This window comes from Anas platyrhynchos, chromosome Z (genome assembly GCF_047663525.1).
Source record: "Anas platyrhynchos isolate ZD024472 breed Pekin duck chromosome Z, IASCAAS_PekinDuck_T2T, whole genome shotgun sequence".
NCBI lineage: Eukaryota > Metazoa > Chordata > Aves > Anseriformes > Anatidae > Anas > Anas platyrhynchos.
Window position 1 is genome coordinate 7335229 of NC_092621.1, and position 18801 is coordinate 7354029.

Consider the following 18801-nt stretch of genomic DNA (forward strand, 5'->3'; position numbering starts at 1 on the left):
AAATACTGATTGTAATGTCATTCAGACTTCAATAACTAAGTAGATAATATTACTACTAATATTTTAGAATGTCTGCTTCTAATTCAATCATGAGGATTTTTTAGTTGCTCTTTTATATATATATATATATATATATATATATATATATATATATATATATACTTGCATATAAGTTATGGAAACAGTTCATTCGAAATAAAAATAATTCAAAAGAAACATGACCAGCAGGTTGAAGGAGGTAATTCTCCCCCTCTGCTCTGCTCTTGTGAGACCCCACCTGGAGTACTGTGTTCAGCTCTGGGGTGCCCAGCACAAGAAAGACATGGATGTATTCAAATGAGTCCAGAGGAGGGCCACAAAGACAATCAAGAGTCTGGAGCACATGAAGACAGGCTGGGAGAGTTGGGGTTGCTCAGCCTGCAGAAGGCTCTGCAGAGAGCTTATAGAGGCCTTCTAGTAACTAAAGGGTAGCAGGAAAGCTAGGGAAGGACTCCTTGTCAGGAGATAAAGTGATAGTAGAGTGAGTAATAGCTTAAACTAAAAGAGGGTAGGTTTAAATCATGTATTGGGGAGAAATTCTTGACTCAAAGGGTGGTGAGGCACTGGCACAGGCTACCCAAAGAAGTTGTGGATGCCCCATCCCTGAAAGTGCCCAACGCCAGGTTGGATGGGGCTTTGGACAACCTGATCTAATGGAAAGTGTCCCTGCCCATGGCAGGGGGGATGAAAGGAGTGGAACTAGATGATCTTTAAGATCCTTTCCAACACAAATCATTCTATGATTCTGTGAAGATAATACCACTTAATCCCAATGTGTACAGAATGAGTATAAACCTGTCTGATTTACTCAGATTTCATCAAAGGGACATAAAGATAAATTTATGAAGTGATGTAGTTATATTAAAGTGTTAGTTTAACATTCCAAACTTGTCTTCAAAATTTTATAGTAATCTCATATATTTAACTTAAGAAATAATTGTATTAAACGTAGTCAAAATAACATTTTTGTCTGCTTGACAATTTTACAACAGCAATTCTTGATAATTATATCAGGCTGGAATGGTAAAAAATAAAAGTTTCTGAAAGAAAGAGATACAGAAGGGTGAAGTGTCTTTATTTTTCTTCAATCAAAACAAAATATTTTGACAGGTTAAAATGAGACATTGAATCAAAACGTTGATTTGAAATGAAATGTTTCATTTTGAAAAATTGACATGAAGCGTAAGTTTTATATTAAATTGGCATCATAAATTAAAATGCCACTCAAATTCTACTTTAATTCAAATGTCAATTTGAAAGTAAACAGATAGGTCTGAACCAAGAATTTAAAACAAATACAATACTCTGTTTCAAACTACTGCTTTTAAAAATCAGAAATTATCAGAATGGACAGTACCTACATACAAGTCTGAATATAACAAAAAATCATTTTTCAAAAGAAAAATGTACAACTGAGCAAACATTTTTCTTCAGAATTTTTTATTTCTAGTCTGACTCCTTATGTATCCATCTTGCACGTGACTGAACTAGACTGTAGTAGAGATGCATTCTTACAAGAGTTCATACGATAATAATGCTCCAGAGTGCTCTGTTTCATAAACAGATGTCTTAGTTGTTAAGGAGATTGTTCTTGAACTATCAGAAACAGGCTCAAACAGCTTAGTATCTGAAGTGAGAAATTGCATTGTAAATCACTTGCTTTGAAGATATTATTGTTGTTGTTGTTGTTATTTCTCTTTCTTTTCTGTCCTATTAAACTGTCTTTATCACAACTCACAAGCTTTTACCTTTTATTATTATTATTTGTTTGTTTGTTTGTTTCTTTCCCTGATTCTCTTCCTCATCCTACTGGGAGGGGAATGGAGAGGGAGGGTGAGCAAATGGCAGTGTGATGTTATCTGTTGCCAGGGTTAAACCACAACAGGGCAAGACCTGGGGAACCTTGGACCAGTGAGCCGGTGCAGTGGATACAACAGAAGGAAAGGATGCCATCCAGAAGGAACTAGACAAGCTTGAGAAAGTGGGCCCATGTGAACCTAAGGAGGTTCAAAAAGCCCAAGTGCAAGGGGCAGCACATGGGTCAGAGGAATCCCAGACATGAGCACAGGCTGCATGAGAAGTCATTGAGAGCAGCCCTGCAGAGAATCTGATCTAATTGGTGGCAGGGAGGTTGGAACTAGACAATATTTAAGGTACCTTCCAACCAAAGTTATTCTATGATTCTGTGATTCAATTATATTTGAGAACATCAATTATATCTGAGAACAGCATGTTGCTGTTAAAAAAGGCTTTCACTTGTATGTCACTGAATGCGTAAGAACTTTTCCTTTGGAAAAGTTCTCAGTCAGCTGCACATATCACCAAATAAATTTGTATTTTCCCAAATCTCTCCCTGACTGAAAATCATTCTTAATTCTATAGCTGCTGTGAATGAAGATTATTTTTTAATAAAATATAATGTAATAATAGTAATAATAAGTAAATGAAATCCCAGTCCTCTCTACCAGAACATTATAAACGGCACTTGGTCAATCTTTTCTTTTTTAAGTGCTATGATGGTATAATAATCAGGAAATCTATCTTCAGTAGTATGGGATATCTAATATAATGAAGAGGCAAATGTGATCAATAAAGGCTGGTATATTTGTCTATAGCACACAGAAATTTTTCTAATGTACTTTGTTCTGTTTGTGTATATAAAATTCTGTGCAAGATTATTAGGCACAAACAAAGAGTGCATTTATTTGCCTGAGAAATATGTGGTTTCTGAAAGTTCTCTCTTCATATCAACTTAAATCCCTGCTACTTTCAAATAAAATTATGGCAGAAAATGCATGGGAAGTAACTTGCCCATCATTAGATGTATTACAAAATGAGGCAGGTATGGGATTTTGGAGATAAATGCTTACAAGGTAAGCATAAGCGGTACAAGGCAGAAAACTTAACATAGAAAAACTTAACATAGAATCATAGAATTGTAGAATATCCCGAGTTGGAAGGGACCCATAAGGATCATCAAGTCCAACTCCTGGCACTGCACAGCTCTGCCCAAAGTTTTAGACCATGTGACTAAGTGCACAGTCCAATCGCTTCTTAAATTCAGACAGGCTCGGTGCAGTGACTACGTCCCTGGGGAGCCTGTTCCAGTGTGCGACCACCCTCTCAGTGAAGAACCTCTTCCTAATGTCAAGCCTAAACTTCCCCTGTCTCAGTTTAACACCATTCCTGCGGATGATGACCTAATGGTGAGCTATTCTCTGTAAACACTGGTGTTTACACCAGTGTTTACAGAGAATAGGTCACCTGCCTCTCCACTCCCCCTCGCAAGGAAGTTGTAGACTGTGATGAGGTCTCCCCTCAGCCTGCTCTTTTTCAGGCTGAACAGGCCCAGTGACCTCAGCTGCTCCTCATATGTCTTCCCCTCTAGCCCTTTCACCATCTTCATCCCCCTCCTCTAGACACTCTCCAACAGTTTAATGTTCTTTTTGTACTGTGGTGCCCAGAACTGCACACAGTATTTGAGGTGAGGCCGCACCAGTGCAGAGCGGAAAAATCACTTCCCTCTACCAACTAGCAATGCTGCGCTTGATGCATCCCAGGATATGGTTGGCCATCCTGGCTGCCAGCCACACTGCTGGCTCATATTCAACTTGTTGTGTACCACAACCCCCAGTTCCCTCTCTGCGGGGCTGAGCATTTCGTCACCCAGTCTGTACGTATAGCCAGGGTTGCCCCGTCCCAGGTGCAGGACCCAGCACTTCCTTTTGTTCATGTGGTTGGTGATCACCCAGCTCTCCAATCTGTCCAGATCTCTCTGCAAGGCCTTTCCAGCCTCATCCAATTCCACAACTCCTCCAAGTTTGGTGTATTCAGCAAATTTGCTCAGAACACCTTCTAGTCCTACATTTATAAAAACATTGAAGGGGACTGGCCCTAAAATGGAGCCTTGAGGCCACTAGTCACCATTTGCCAGCCAGATGCGACCCCATTTACCATAACCCTTTGAGCCCTGCCCGTCAGCCAATTGCTCACCCATCGTATGATGTTTTTGTTAAGTTATATGCTGGGCATTTTGTCCAGTAGGATTCTGTGGGAAACCATGTCAAAAGCTTTACTGAAGTCCGAACAGATCATATCAGCTGGTTTCCCTTGATCAACTAGATGGGTGATCTTATCATAAAAGGAAATCATATTTGTTAGACAGGACCTACCCCTCATGAACCCATGCTGGCTGGGACCAATGACCACATTGTCCGCCAGGCGTGCTTCAATAATTTCAAGAATCATCTTCTCCATAATTTTACCAGGCACTGACGTGAGACTGACAGACCTGTAATTTCTAGGGTCTTCTTTCTTACCCTTCTTGAAAATTGGCACATTTGCCAGCTTCCAGTCTACTGGGACCTTTCCAGATTCAAGATTGTTGAAAAATAATTGAGACAGGTCTTGCAATGACATCAGCCAGCTCTTTCAGCACCGTGGGATGAATCCCATCCAGACCCATGGACTTGTATGGATCCAGGTGGAGCAGCAAATCCTGCATATGTTCAGGGTCAGTTGGGAGTTTATTATTCCCACTGTCCAGGTCCTCCAGCTCAGAGCACCCTGGGTCCCATTATCAGTGTTGAAGACAGAGGCGAAGAAGACATTAAATGTCTCTGCTTTGTCTGTGTCATTGTCTGTGAGGAGACTTTCCAAAGCAGACCTATGTTTTCTTTGGTTCTCCTTTTTCTGTTCACATATCTAAAAAACAACTTTTTTTATTGTCTCCCACAGACATGGCCAGCTTCAACTCTATTTGGGCTTTGGCCACATGATTTTTCTGCCTACAAAGATGAACAGCATCCCTGTATTCCTTCCTTGTCACCTGAACCTCCTTCCAGCAGCTGTACACTTTCTTTTTTCGCCACATTAGAAGATCCCTGGTCAGTCAGGCCGGCCTTCTGCCCCGCCTGCCTGACTTCTGAAATTTCAGAATTACCTGATCTCGTGCTTTTAGGATGCAGTGCTTAAAGACTGACTAGGGCTGATGGACACCAATGCCTTCAAAAGCAGTTTCCCAGGGGACCTTGCTGAACAGTTCCCTGAGCAGCCTGAAGTTTGCTTTCCCCATATCCAGGGCTGAAGTTTTGGTGGCAGTTTTCCTTCTGTCACCTTAAATTCTAAACTCAACCACTTCATGGTCACTGTGACCGAGACAGCCACTAATTGCCACATCTCCCACAAGACCCTCTCTGTTCTCTAGCAACAGATCTAGGAGGGTTTACTGGATATGGCTGGGATGTTAACCCTGCAGCAGCCCATACAGTGCTGTGCTCTGCATTTGTAGCTAGAACAGCAGTGTTATCACACCAGTATTGTGTCTACTGCTGAGCAGCACTGGCACAGCATCAAGACTCTCTTTAACCCTCCTAGGGGGTGGGCAAAAAAAGTGAGAAAAGAAACATCACCAGGGCAGCTGACCTGAACCAACCAAAGGGATATTCCATACCATGTGATGTCACACTCAGCAATAAAAGGTGGAAACAGGAAGAAGAAGGGAGGGGTGGGCTCTTTTTGTGAAAACATCGGTCCTCCTCCCAAACACCGGCTATGTGCGCTGAGGCCCTGCTTCATGGACATGGTCAAGCATCGCTCATTTGTGGGAAGTAGGGAGTAATTTCTTTCCTCTGCACTTCCACACAGCCTTTATTATTATTATTATTATTATTATTATTATTATTATTATTATTATTATTATTATTATTATTATTATTATTATTATTATTATTGCTGCTGTTGTTGTTGTTGTTGTTTGTTTGTTTGTTTTTCCCTTTCCCCCTGCTTTTTCCCCTTTCCTTTTTTTTTCCATTTAGTTTAATTGTTTAGTTAATAATAATCTTTCCTTAATTATTATCTTCCCTTTAATTAAATTATCTCAACCTGTGAATTGTTCTTAACTTTATTTCTTCCCCTCCTCATCTAAGGAGGGGGAGTGAGAGAGCGGTTGCGGTGTTTAGCTGCCTAGCATGGTAAAACCACCACAGAGGACACCTTTCCTAGTTGGTTCCCTTAGCACCTGAACCAAGAAGTTATCATCTAGGTGCTTTATGAATCTCATGGACTTGCTTGTGTCAGCTGTGTAGTGAACCCAATTGATGTCTAGCAAGTTGAAATCTCACATAAGCACAAGGGAAGTTGATCTCGAGGCATCTCAGTTCTGCAAAGAATAAATCATCAGTGTTGTCATCCTGGCCAGGTGGCCTGTAATAGATTCCCACAATGACATCTCTTTTATTTGTTTGTCCCTTAATCCTTACCCAGAGGCTCTCAACTTTTACATTGCCAGCTTGAAGTTCCACACGGTCTAGCCACACAAATCGCTACCCCGCCACCTCGCTTACCCTGCCTGTCCCTCCTGAAGAGCCTGTAACCATCTCTTGCAACACACCAGCCACAGGACTCATCCTACCAGGTTTCGTTTATGGCGATGATGTTGTAGCTATGGGACTGGGCCAAGACTTCTAGCTCATCCATTTTATTCATCATACTGCGTGCATTTGTGTAGAAGCACTTCAAATGTGCTTCCCTACACACAGCACCTTTTGGAGTTGACTGAAGACCTCACTAGCACCCCGTCCCTCTGATTCTAGAACACCATCCCTTAGCTCATCACTGACATGCCTGGTTTTATCCCTTTTCCCACTTTGACTCTAGTTTAAAGCCCTATCTATCAGTCCTGCCAACTCCTGTGCAAAAATCCTTACCCCTCTCTGAGAGAGGCACATCCCATCTGGTGCCAGCAGGCCTGGTGTAACATAAACTTTCCCATGATCGAAAAAAACAAAGTTCTGCCAGTTGTACAAGTCCCAAAGCCGCATGTTAATGTGATGAGTCTGCTTGTCAGCATCAATCCCCCCCTATCAGAAGGACAGAGGCAAACACAGCCTGTGCCCCTGATCCTTTAAGTAGTTGCCCCAAAGCCCTAAAGTCCCTTTTGATTGCTCTCGGACTTCTCGTTGCTACCTCATCATTACGAGACTGAAAGACCAGACTTTCATTGCTAGTTGAGCTGTTGATGATTAATAATAAGTATATTTTCCCAGGTACCAAATAGAAGCAGTGTTAGAAGTAAAAGAAGATTCCTTGACCCTTAGGGATTCATCTGGAAAACAGCACAGAACATGCAGCTCTTAAATCGCTTTTTAAAACTGTTTTTCTTTTGCCCTTTTTCATGGGGCCATTTCTGGACAAGATTATCAATGAGAAAATTGACATATATGTATCTATTTTAAATTTTCTTCCACTTTTTTTTTTTATTTATTTATTTACCTGTAAGATTTCCTCTCAAAATGTCTACACCAGTGCAGTACAGCCATGCAGTTGTACTTGAGATTGTTTTTAATTAGATAATTCAGACAGTAATGACAATGGAGTCAAAGACATTGAGGTAATAGAATCTTAACTCAATTTGGAAGGGACCCACAAGTATCATTGAATCCAACTCCCATCTCCACACAGGACCACTCAAAAGCCAAACAATATGTCTGAGATCCAAATCTTCTTGAACTCTTGTAGGCTCAGTGCCATGAACACATCCCTGAGGAGCTTGTTCTAGTGCCCAACCACCATCTTGGAGAAGAGCCTTTTCTTAACACCCAGCCTGAATCTCCACATCACAGTTTCATGCCCTTCCCTCAGGTCTTGTCACTGTCCCCAGAGAACAGAGCTCAGTGCCTGCCCCTCTGCTAACCTGCTGAGGCAGCTGCAGTTTGTCTTGAGTCCTACCCTCAGTCTCTTTAGCCTGAACAAACCAAGTGACCTCAGCCCCTTCTTATATGTCTTGCCCTCTAGACCTTTCACCATCTCCATAGTCCTTTTTGGGATGCTTTCTAATAGTTTTATGTCTTTCTTATATTATGGTGCCCAAAAATGCATACAGTACTTGAGGTGAGGCTATGAGTGAGTGGGTCAATCCCTTTCCTCGACCAGCTAGCAGTGCTGTGTCTGATGCATCCCAGGGTACAGATGGCCCTTTTGGCTACCAGGGCATATGTTCACCTTGTCATTGACCACAACCTTCAGATCCCTTTCTGCAGGGCTGCTCTCCAACCTCTCATTCCCCAGTCTGTACATATATCTAGGGGTGCTCTGTCCCTGGTGAAGAATCTAGCACTTGTTCTTGTTAAACTTCATGTGGTTGGTGATTGCCCAGTGTCAAGATTTTGTCAAGATTTCTCTTCAAGGCCTTTAATTTAATCCTTCAAGGGATTAAATTTCTCCTCCCAATTTAGTGTCATCCAAACACTTGCTTAGTATACCTTCAAGTTTCTCATCCAAGTCATTTATGAAAACATTAAAGAGAACTTGGCCTAAACATTTATCTTCACTTGAGTCCCAGGCTACATTTCTACAGCCTGCACTGTACTGTTGGTTTCTATGGGTCACTTCTTCAAAGTAAGTTCATGGTCTGAACTTTTGGGTAGACCTGTGCAGTGTCAAGAGTTGGACTTGATGATCCTTAAGGGTTCCTTCCAACTCAGGATATTCTATGATTCTATGATTCTATGATTCTAAGTAATTGAGAAGTACTCTGACTATGCCTATGCAGCCACCTTCCAGTGCAAATTATCTGGACTGTTGCTGAAGTTGTTTTCATTGCACTGATTTTTACTTCTGTTTATTTGCAAAACCCCTCTATTCTCACGTGAGACCAGTAGAGAAGAGATACCACACCATAAAATGAAGAAATCCATTGGTCACTTTGTACTGTAAGTTATGAAGAAGTAGTCTATTATATATATTAGAAAGAGAGAATGAGAGTGAGAGGCAAAATGAGAAAAAGAACAGTTTTGCGTTAGTAAAAAGAGATACAAGCAGCTTTTAAAATATTATTGGAGAGACACTATTTTCAAATACTAAAATATTAAAATTGATTGAGGTTGTGAAATAAGTGTGTTACTTAGTCCTTTGTGCATTAAAATTATTTTTTTTTATCTTCTTTTCTAAGCAGCTTCCCTATTGGCTTTTACTAAGCATTCTTAAAATTTTATATGCTTAAGGGAAAAAGGCTGCACTTTGACATCTCAACATTCCTGGGAATGTTTATTTTTTCCTCTCATGCAAAGGATTTTCATATCATGCATGAGCAAGGGTTGGGGGAAAGCCTATTTTTGTTGCACTGTTCTGGGTTTTAGTTCCCATATGATTGTGTATGCATGTGTTAAGAGCTCTATTCTCTGCATTATTATTTTTCTCTTCTTTGTTTCCCACTATCTCACTCATGTGGCTTGCATCATGCAGTAGACCCAGCAATGTTGGGAACATCAATTATTTGATTGTAACTGAACAATAATAAACAATGAAGCAACTTCATCTGAGCTGAAAGATCTGGCCTTAACCCCTCTCTATTTACAGCTCTGTAAGTCTTGTATTCAGGAGAATTTAAATCAGCAGAGACTTGCCAGTCCTCACGTACTGCAGCGCTGACTTAAACATAGCAAAACTGCTGCTATTAGGAGATAAGTTCTTATTCTGTACCCCCACAAACAAAAGGTTTTAGTATATCATCATTGGTGCTAAAAGCAGCATAGGCAAATGGCCCTGGATAAGGAAAACAAGTGCTTAAATCACTGCAGTTTGGTCTCTGCCAAGAAATTAAATATGTAAAACCTTCGATGTTATGGTCCTTATATTCACATGCTGAGGCTGTATCATTTGATACAGCAGGGTTTTATGCCCTAAGGGACACTCTAGGAATTGCAGTTATTCCAGTAAATCTATAATTTTATACCTTTTAGATCTGTGCATTCTCCTGAAATTGTTCTAGTCCCAGTGCCCTAAATGTTGCCTTTGGATTGACGTAGATAAATCCTCACATGGATACAGATAACCAGATTGGACTCAGAGCCATATGTGTGTGTTCCTTCTTGCAAGTGTTACAAGTCTGGACTTGTCATTCCAGAAGAAAATTGCATTTTCAAGCAGACAAAAAATGACAAATAACTGAAGATTCACTTTGTCTGTGGCTCCTTTTGTCAGCAGTAATGCCCCCTTGCAAGCACCCAGAATTGTGTGTGAAACCTGGAGTGGCTGTGAACTGTGGTGGGGGAGGGAGGTTAGGAGAATTAACTCAGTTTTAATGGATCAAAACTTAGAGCAATGAAGGCTTGGATTCTTCTCATCTGATTTTAAAAATACATTTTAGTAATTTAGACAGGGAGAATGGACATCCTAAGTTCCATCCATAATTGATAGAAAAAGATGTGGCTTCCACAGAAGCCACAGGGCACTGTATGAAGGGAGGTAAACCCAGGTTGACTCTCTATGATGTGTCTTCATAACTACTACAAAGACGTTTTACTCACTGAATGACTACCCAGCAACTTTATTAACTGCTGTTATTTCTTTCTTGTTTTTGCTCTTAGTGTGTCCTGAGTTTTATGTTATCTAGGGCTCACACCCAGCCTTTTGCCTATGAAAGAAACAGTGTCCTTGTCTATTCCAGCATTGCTTCAGCTATTAGAGATAAAATGATAAGTTGCTTAAATCTGAGCTATTTCAATATACAGGTTTTGGCTGGGATAGGGTTAATTTTCTTCATAGTGACTTTTATGGTGCTACATTTTGGTTTTGTAATGAAATCTGTGTTGATTAACTTGCCATTAACCAGAACCCTCAGATCCCTTTCCATGGGGCTGTTCTTGAGTCTCTTCTCCCCCAGTCTGTACATATCTCCACAGCTGCCCTCTACCAGGTACAGAATCCAGCACTTTTTCTAAATTTCATGTGGTTGATGATTGCCCAGCACTTGATTTTGTCAAGGTCTCTCTACAAGGCCTCTCTACCCTCAACAGCTCCTCCTAATTTAACATCATCTGAAAACTTACTCAGTGTCCATTAACGTAGTACATCTGGATCAATTGTGAAAAACTTTGAAGAGAATTGGACCTAAATGAAGCCTTGAGGAACCCTATTAGTGACTGGTCACCAGCCTGTTGCAACCCCATTTACAATAGCCAATAAGCCCAACCTGTCAGCCAATTGTTCACCCATCGTATTACGTACTTGTCGAGCTGTATGCTGGACCTTTTGTCCAGAAAGATTGAAAGCTTTGCTGAAGTCCAACAGGCTTTCTTTAATGAACTAGAAAGGGAAACTTGTAATAAAAGAAAATTTATTTAAGCAGTACTTTCCCCTTGTAAACCTATGTTGGCTATGACCAATGACTGTATTGACTTTCTAGTGTTTTTCAGTAACTCGAGAATAATTTCCATAATTTTACCAGGCACTGAAGTGAGACTGACATGTATGGTACAGACTGTACCCATTTTCTTTTTCCTCTGTATTGTATCTGTCCCATACAAAGTAGATCTCTCTCCTAGTGCTAAAAAGACTGCTGGATCCCCTAAAACTGAAAGGAACTGTGGAATTACTTATGTTATTAATATGGTCTCCATTTAATACCCAGAAAATCCTGAAATTACAGAAAAAGAAGTGACAGAAGCTACAGTTAGCAGCAAAACAAACTTATACCAGCCACTTGCTTACAACTATGGATACTTGATGGGTAAAGTCATTTTCCCCCAGAGTCTTCCTGGTCTACATTGATTGTATCACTTTCAATATCTCTTCTGTGGTTACAGGTGACTCAAGAGGCTTCTCTCTCCAAGTTGCCTAGCTTTGTCAATTCCAATTTATCTAGATATTCTTTTTCCTTTTTTCCTAGGTAACAAAAGTTTGTGATCGATAGTAAGCCTCATAAAAGCCCTAGAAGCTATTGCTAACCCTTCTTCCTTGTGTTACCAATTCCCCCATGGGTCTACAAAGGAATGTTATCCAACAGCTTGATTGCTTGGTAGGTCCATCTATACCAACCACTTACTTGGCATCCTCATTTTTGTCCTTGCAGTGGATCTATTTAATGTAGGTTTTTTTCTTTTCTTTTTATTTTTCCCCCTTTTCTTTCACCTTTGCGTATTAGAAAATTCTAAGGTCTCTTTTAGTGTCCAGTGACTGTTTAACCCTTGGAACTTATTTTTGTTGCTTTGTGGTGGTTTTACTCAGGTGGGCAGCCAAGCTCCACCACAACCGCTCTCTCACTCCCCCTCTCCTCAAAGAGGAAGGGGGAGAAAATACAACACAGAGAACTTGAGGCTTGAGATGAGAAAGGTTTAATTAAAGGGAAAGGGAACGGGGAGAAAAAGAAACAAAAGAAACAATAACGCTGTGCGGAAGTACAGAGAGAGGAAAGAAAAAAAATATATTCTCTACTTCCCATCAACGAGTGATGTTCAGCCACATCCTGGGAAGCAGGGCCTCAAAACGTGTAGTCGTTGTTCAGGAGGAACAGCCCCCTCCCCCACGAAAGCCCCCCTTTTTATTGCAGAGTGTGACATCAGGTGTTGTGGAATATCCCATTGGTTGGTTTAGGTCAACTGCCCTGGTGATGTCCCCTCCCCATCATTTGCCCACCCTCAGCCTGCTGGCTCTTGGGGGCTTGGAAGGAGTCCTGATGCTGTTCCAGCACTATGCAGCAATAGATACAACACTTGAGTGATATCAGTGCTGTTCCAGCTACGAGTGCAGAGCACAGCACTGTGTGGGCTGCCGCAGGGAAAAGGTGACTCCAGCTCAGACAGACCCAACACATGCTTTTACATTGAAATAGTCAAAAAACCTATGGAGAACCAACAGATAAATTATCCCCTTGAATTCTGTCTGGATTTGGAATTGCTATGGCTAGCAAGTATTTTCATTAGCCACATTTATGTTCAATGTTCCCCATGCATTCACTCATTCAAAAAGTTCATGTTTTAGATCTGTTTTAATAAGAATAAACCAGGAAAATCAAAAAAATGAACTCCCTGTGGTACAAACTAACTTTCATGCACACAAATTCAATTGAGAAGCTTAAACAGCGTTCTGCAAAATTTGGTGCTCCAGAAGATATATGCAGGTTAAATGAAGTTTACACTCCTTAAACATATGATCTTTGGTTGTTATTTTGGCATTAGTGAATGGTTTACTATAAAGAACAATACCAACATATCAGAAAATATCCTTTCTATATTGAGACATGAGACAAAGCTAAAAATCTAAGTGTGGAACAGAGATCACCCTCCCTTCCGTCCTCTCCCCCCCCCCCCATCCTCTCACCATAATAACAATAATAACAATAATAACAATAATAACAATAATAACAATAATAACAATAATAATAATAATAACAATAATAATAATAATAATAATAATAATAAACTGTTTTTACCCTGATGGAATGAAACAAATTAATTTATTTCAAATCAAAATGTGGCAGACCAATTGAGATTTGACTAACTTTTTGTTAATTTAGCTTCCTCTGAAAATTTAACTAAATCAAAATAGAATAAGAGGTTTGTTCTGAATGGAAGGGGAATGGAACAAGTTTTATCTCATTTTCCCTCAGTAAAAACATGGAATTTCTACTTTGTACCTACTTTCTATGGATATGTACATTATGCTCTCACTCCTGTCCTCATTTCAGAAAATGCTAACATTTAAGACTACACATCTTGCTGCCTTTTATTATCACTGCAGTGATATAACTACATGGCTAAGGATGGGAAACAGGAAGGTCTAGCACTCCAAACCACCCACTGTGGTTTGGAGATCCAGTTTCTGGATTTCCTTTAAGAGATGTGTACTACTCAACCACGTATGAGGCAACAAAGGAAATGCTAGTGAGAAGGATTTTCTGTCTGGTACTGCTCATAAGATTATTTAGTCTTCTCACATTTTAAATGGAAAGTGTAAACCGTTTTCTTTCTGCCAGACTTAACCACTGATCAATACCGACAGCTTCTTATAAACAATGTAGTCGTTGAAGAAATACAATCTTCCTTCTCCCAGAACAGTAACATCTTAGGAAGGAAAAAGAAAGAAAGAGTGAATGTATATGTGTGCATGCATGACTGTGTGTGTGCAAGACAGAGAGAGATTAATTTTGTTTCACTTCATCTAAGGATTTGAGTCATATCAATTTTTTTATCATAAAACAAAGACTAAGTTTTGAATCTCCAGGTTTGAACCTCCAGTCACTGCCAATTATCACACTAATTTGAGGTCTTCTCCCACCTCTCTTCTTGTGACCTATGGGTCTGATCCTGCAATATGTTTGTTCCCCTATAGTTCCAGCAGCTGTAGTCAGAAACGACAGTCCTCTCTGTCTCCAAGTGACAAAGTTAACACTTGGTGCACTTAGCTTTTATTACCAGCTTCTGCTTTAGTACTGTCTCCAGGAATGTAGCCTGAGAAGTGGCAAGCACTGACACCTTCATTAGCAAGAGGTAGACAAGCTAAAAGCCAACACACACACATACACACAATTACATATATTTGCCATGGTTTCTACATACATTTTCATTCCATGCAAACTGAGGCCTTTTAAAATTGTCGTTTAATGCAGAACATTGGGAAAGGAAAGAGACGAGGTTTCTCTCTACGAAGCAGAGCCCAGAAAGCTCAGCCTCTGAATTGCTTAGGCTATCCCAGTATAAAACACACAAAGTTCAAGTACTCTCCCATGACTGCCTGTTCAGGTCAACTGTTAGCGTGATCCCTAGTATTTGGCCCATGAGACCTGGCAATCTTCCAGACAGTGCCCAGGAGAGTATCCAGGAGAGTGCAACCCAGTAACTATTCCTAATAGCATGTTCAAAATGTAGAAGTCTGAATCTCTGTTTTTATTTATTTATTTATTTATATGTAGCTCTTTACCTCATGGTTATCTTGGAGCTGTATTTTTCTCTCCTTTTTTTTTTTTTTTTTTTTTTTTTTTCCCTTCTTTTTTAACTTTGGACCTGGGAAACCGTTCTAGCCAAAATTCCCAAATCACAGAATCAGAATCATTTAGGTTGGAAAAGAGATCTAAGATCATCAAGTCCAACCCTTAACTTAACACTAGCACTAAACCTTGTCCCTAAGCACCACATTTACCTGTCTATTAAATACCTTGAGGGATGGTGACTCAACAGCTTCCTTGAGTATCCTGTTCCAATGCTTCACAACCCTTTCAGTGAAGAAATTTTTCATAACATCCAACCTAAACCTGGTGTAAATTAAAGCCATTTCCTCTTATCCTATCATTTTTGTTGCTTGGGTGAAGACACTAACCCTCACCTCATTATGACCTCCTTTGAGGTAGTTGTACAGAGCAATAATGCCTGAACCTCCTCTTCTCCAACCTGAACAATCCCAGCTCCCCCAGCCACTCCTTGTAAGACTTGATCTCTAGCCTATCTACTAGGGATAGATGTTTTTTAGAGCTCTGTAGCCAGAGAGCTTTAGACTCTTTAGGATTTCTACATATCTAGGAATTTTGGACAAGAGGACAAACCTCTGGGATGTTTCCAGGCAAGCATTCTTGCACAGAGGAAGAATAGAAAGGATAGAAAAAAACACCTTAGTCTCTGTGACAGTCCTAAATAAAACAACCAGTAAATAAGTTTTAAAAAGAGTAAACCTACTTGTTTAAGAAGTCTTGCACTGACTTCACAAAATATGCTAGTTGTCAGGCCACTTTGCTGCTGTTGTTTCAACTGGGATGACTCTGGTCATTTTGCATAGTAGTTACACATCTTATGGAAGAGTTAAGAATTAGGAACCCATCTTCAAGTTCCATATTATCATTTTATTAATCATACTATAAACTAAGGTTAAAATTATAAAACAAAGGAGTATTGCTTTTTACTTTAGGAGTTAAATATGTAACATAGGAATCTGATATCTAGAGATGATTCTTTCTTTCTACCAACCATAGCAAAAGCTAGAGAGAAAGTATTTTGATAATTTACATAGCTCAGTTAGCTGCCATAAGTTAGATGGAAGGATTTGATTGTCGTTCATCTGTGACTAGAGTTCGCTGGGAAAAGGGTGTCTAATACCTTTCAAGGTCACTCTCATAAGTCATGAGAAGGGAGATAGAGCCAAGGAGGGAAGTTGAGTTACTTCACTCTCAACCACTTTAGTTTCTCACGAATGGGAAGAGAAACAGTCTTTCTATATCACTGAAAGAAAACTAGAGAATTTATTTATTTATTTATTTTCCAGGTAAGGCACAAAAAATATACAGAATAAATGATGGGTTCTATTATCAGTACAAAATTTCAGTAACTGATGAGCTGTCCTGTCAAGCATGACCTTAACACAAGGAAAAGCTGCTAACCAGCTATAGCTATAACAACAACAACAACAACAAAATAAAAAACAAATATATTCTTCCCTCACCCCAACATATCCCAATCCCCTCAAAGAAGTTAACCAGAGTACATATATTAGAAAATAGGGATGTTATTGTCAAAAAATTTACACCTGATCTGCATCTTCACCAACTGAATTGTGTATATGCATCAAGGTGATGTAGCCTAAACATTTGTGATGAAGACACAGGTCCCAGTTTTGGACATGTCATGGAAAGTGCAGTTCCAGACTGGAGTATCCTGCTTTTCCTCAAATAAAATTACATTGGTTCTGATCCAGATGTTTCTCATTGCTCTTTGAATGAGGGCAGCTTCATGAGCCATTCTTAGACAAAAAGTACTTGCTCCAGCTTCAGAGATAAAAGCAGCAAGAAAAGCCTACCCTGAGAATCTTGTCAGGGTTTAGGAAGGATCTAAACATCAAGAAGCACCACAAAATAAATAAGTTGAGTTTGGTTTGACAAAAAACCTACCTAAGGCCATAAGTCTCCAACTAGAGATGACAGCTGGTATGAGTATGGTCTCTTAGGAGCACTGCAAAAGCTAAAGACTACTATGTACCTAAATTTCACCTGGGAGATAGCTCTTGGTGCTAGTATGCTTTAGATATGCAGGTCCATGAAAAACACTGAGTGTCAAAGAGATCAGGGAGAGGGAGAGGTAATGAAACACAAGGTTCTGATTTAAAGGAAAATAAATTATTTCTTTTCCCTGATTGGAGGATGGCTATTGCCTTTTGTGATTTGATCTAAATTTATTGTGATAGCTAGAAGTGGAGATAACTGAAAAACATTTTGACTTGTTTGCTAACTAATGATAAATATAATTCAGTATAAAGCCAGGACATTTTATTTTAGGAAAAAACAGCTCTCTTTCTCTCACTTTTCCTTCCTTCCTTCCTTCCTTCCTTCCTTCCTTCCTTCCTTCCTTCCTTCCTTCCTTCCTTCCTTCCTTCCTTCCTTCCTTCCTTCCTTCCTTCTTTCCCTGATAATTTCAAGAGCAATAGGCAATTAACACAAGTATTTTTCTAATTATTGATGGTGATGGAAAAAGAAGCATGAGGCAAGAGAATCTTTACTCTATTGTCAAGTTATGTTTTCTAGAAAAAGGGTATCCTTGGAATCAAAGTGTATTTCTTCATTGAATCAAACCAGAAATGTATTTTGCTTTGCTACAGCCTTCAGATACCATCAGGGGGATCCCAATAATTCCTTTTACTGTTACCCAATAACAGTGAAAGCAAAATGTAGCTTGCCTCAGATTTTTGGGAGTGAAATACTACCTGTAGATTTTACCTTTCTGCTGTTTGTCATTGGATGAAACTCATCTACAGCATGAAGACTATGGCCATTCTCCAGAGAGAACCTGAGCTGAGTGAAGTGCTGGAGTGCTGCAATGACTGGCTATAAGCTCTTCAGAAGGGACAGGCAGCACAGAAGGGGTGGTGGTGTGGCTCTCTATATTAGAGAGTCTTTCGACGTTGTAGAACTCGAGGCTGGGAATGACAAGGTCTAGTCCCTTTGGGTTAGGATCGGCAGGGACAACAAGACTAGCGTCCTGGTGGGGGTCTGCTATAGACCACCAAACCAGGATGAGCAGATGGATGAGGAGTTCTACAGGCAGCTGACAGAAGTTGCGAAATCTTCAGCGCTTGTTCTCGTGGGGGACTTCAACTTCCCTGACATATCCTGGAAGCACAACACAGCCCAGAGAAAGCAGTCTAGGAGGTTTCTGGAGAGTGTGGAAGATAGCTTCCTGACGCAGCTGGTTAGTGAGCCTGCCAGGGGAGGCGCCCCACTAGACCTTCTCTTCACAAACAGAGAAGGACTGGTGGAGGATGTGATTGTCGGGAGCTGTCTTGGGTAGAGTGACCACAAAATGGTGGAGTTCTCTATTCTTGGCAAGGCCAGGAAGGGGACCAGTAAAACCGCTGTATTGGACTTCCGGAGGGCTGACTTTGTGCTGCTGAGGACACTAGTTGGTAGACTCCCTTGGGAGGCAGTTCTGAAGGGCAGAGGAGTCCAGGATGGCTGGCCGCTCTTCAAGAGGGAAATCTTAATGGCGCAGGAACGGTCTGTCCCCATGTGCCCAAAGACGAGCTGGCGGGGAAGAAGACTGGCCTGGCTCAACAGAGAATTGTGGCTTGAGCTTAGGAGAAAAAAGAAGGTTTATAATCTTTGGAAAAGAAGGCAGACCACTAGGGAGGACTATAAGGATGTTGTGAGGCAGTGCAGGGACAAAATTAGGAAGGCCAAAGCTCACCTGGAGCTCAATCTGGCTACTGCCGTTAAAGATAACAAAAAATATTTTTATAAATACATCAACACAAAAAGGAGGACTAGGGAGAATCTCCATCCTTTACTGGATGCGGGGGGAAACTTAGTTACAAGAGATGAGGAAAAGGCGGAGGTGCTTCTTCGCCTCAGTCTTTAGCGGCAATACCAGTCGTTCTCTGGATACCCAGTACCCTGAGCTGGTGGAAGGGGATGGGGAGCAGGATGTGGCCCTCACTATCTGTGAAGAACTGGTTGGTGACCTGCTACAGCACTTGGATGTGCACAAGTCTACGGGGCCCGATGGGATC